This window comes from Chionomys nivalis, chromosome 1, assembly GCF_950005125.1.
Source record: "Chionomys nivalis chromosome 1, mChiNiv1.1, whole genome shotgun sequence".
Lineage (NCBI taxonomy): Eukaryota > Metazoa > Chordata > Mammalia > Rodentia > Cricetidae > Chionomys > Chionomys nivalis.
Genome location: NC_080086.1, coordinates 18,098,331 through 18,100,433, shown reverse-complemented (window position 1 = coordinate 18,100,433; position 2,103 = coordinate 18,098,331). Strand labels below are relative to the sequence as shown.

At 36.2% G+C, this 2,103-nt stretch overlaps 1 pseudogene; it reads right to left on the bottom strand.

Annotated features, from left to right (window-relative positions):
• Nucleotides 1-1,186: 1,186 nt before the first annotated feature.
• On the bottom strand, nucleotides 1,187-2,103 carry LOC130884405 (taste receptor type 2 member 136-like; annotated as a pseudogene).

Below are 2,103 nucleotides of genomic sequence, written 5' to 3'. Positions count from 1 at the left end.
ACAGTGAGGTCTTTTGGAAGAGCAGCCAGTATCCTTCACCACTGAACTGTGTCTCTAATCTCTGCCTACTCATAATTCTGAAACAGACATCTGTCTATCAGCTGAAGTCCAAGGTCACGAATGTCTGGGGTTTGCATGTGACCAGTCTAAGGACAGAACAAAAGTGACCCTGGTAGACGCTGTTCCCAGCATTCTTCCCAGCATGCTTTGACCCAGGTAGACTGTTCCCAGCACTCTTCCCAGCATGCTTTACGGTTCCTTAACTTCTCCTTGCCTCTGACTTTCACATCTTCACTTTACTTTCTCCAACAATACTCCAAGATTGCAGAGAAATGACCTGGCTGCAAGTCTGTCCTGTAAATTTTTCACCAAGTGGACAAGAGTATCTGGCTTTTTCTCCTTATTTTGAAGATGCTGATGCTCAGTGTCCTAAATTTGTTTAGGGAAAGTCTTCTTAAAATTTCTACTTGTGGTCCCTTTTCACTTGTGTGATCCTATAGCTATGTAAAGTAGATATACAAATCATAAAGATAAATCATAGGGGAATTTATTTTAAGATTTTTCTTTGACATATTTATCTGTAAATATATTATATGTGACTTATTAAAGATGAAAGTAATTTTACATATTAAAAAAAAGAATTTCATGCATAAGGTACTGTATTTGTAACAGTTTCATCCTCCTTCTGCGCCATCTCCTCTCACCAATTCTGCTTAAAATCAAGGCCTTTTTTTGATATAATTATCATCATACACACATACACAAACCAAAAAAACCCTACTAAGTTTAGTTTTGCTTGGACACACCCATATTTAGTGTTTACAAGCAATGGATAATCTATCAAAAATCTAAAAAATAGACATATACATATGGTACAAAGAACAATGTGAACAGCAATGATTTCTTGAAACAAGCTAACAGTTTTACATAAGATTTAAAAATTATAAAAGTTTATGTTTTAAACTTACTGTATAGAGGATAAGTTTTTTATTGGTTATACCTAGCTCCATAATTCTGAAAAAAAATGTGAATCATATTCTGAATAATGTCATAGTTTTTATTTAAGCAGTGTTAAGGAAATGCTGTAAACGGGTTTTCTTGTATATTTTATACATGTTCACAAACACAAAATATTGCTAATTTGGTAGGCACAGACATACTTTCCAGAAATTTCTTTAGAAATAATTTAAACATAGTCCATTTTCAAAAGCAATAGGAAGTTGCTAGTCACACCACATCTTTGATATTCTTTCAGCCAGAGGCTTGTTTTCACCTGCACCATTGTCAACACAAAGGCCTGTTTGAACTTCCTGTTTCCCCATATCAGTATGTAGGAATGGCTTGAAGGATATAATGTTCCAATAACCTGGCAAATCAGGTGGATTGGCTCATCCAGAGACTTCATATAACTGTGACCTGATATGATTAGAGATAGAAAGAACATGGAAAATAACAGCAGAAAGGAGATCACAGCTTGCAAAGCCTTAATGTGGGCCATAGTGCCTGGATCTTGGCATCATTGTCTTAAGGTGTTTACACAGAGAATAGATTAACAGCAGGAAACAGATCATAGATAGGGTGAAAGGAACGACATTGTTTAGAGTGAATGTCATCATAACTGTACAGTTTAAGACATAAGCTAGTTTGGTCTTCCCAGGCAATTTACCACTGTGATCATTCACTTGGACTTTGCCACATGTGGTTATCGTCAGAAGATTAGGAAACAAAAACACCAAACTCTCCCAAAGTACAACTACAATGACACTCTTAATTTTTCCCTTCAGGCCAAGAAAAGTAAGGTTTGAGAAATTGCCTATCTTCAGCAAATATAGTATGCTGAGTATAGTTCCCAGCCAGTTATTAAAATGGTTGGTTATAGCCCAGGCATAACAAAAAAAAATTTTCTTGTACAGTTAATAAAGCTGGATTAAACACAGTTGAGGACCAATTGATTAATACTACGCAAAGCAGACCAAACCTGAAGATGGCCAGAGCAGTGAGGATTCTATCAGCTAAGGAGATTTTGCTTCTCTTGATTCAGCCAGTAAAGTTCACCAGAACAATGACGACATTGGCCAAGCTTCCAAGTATAATCTCTGCCAT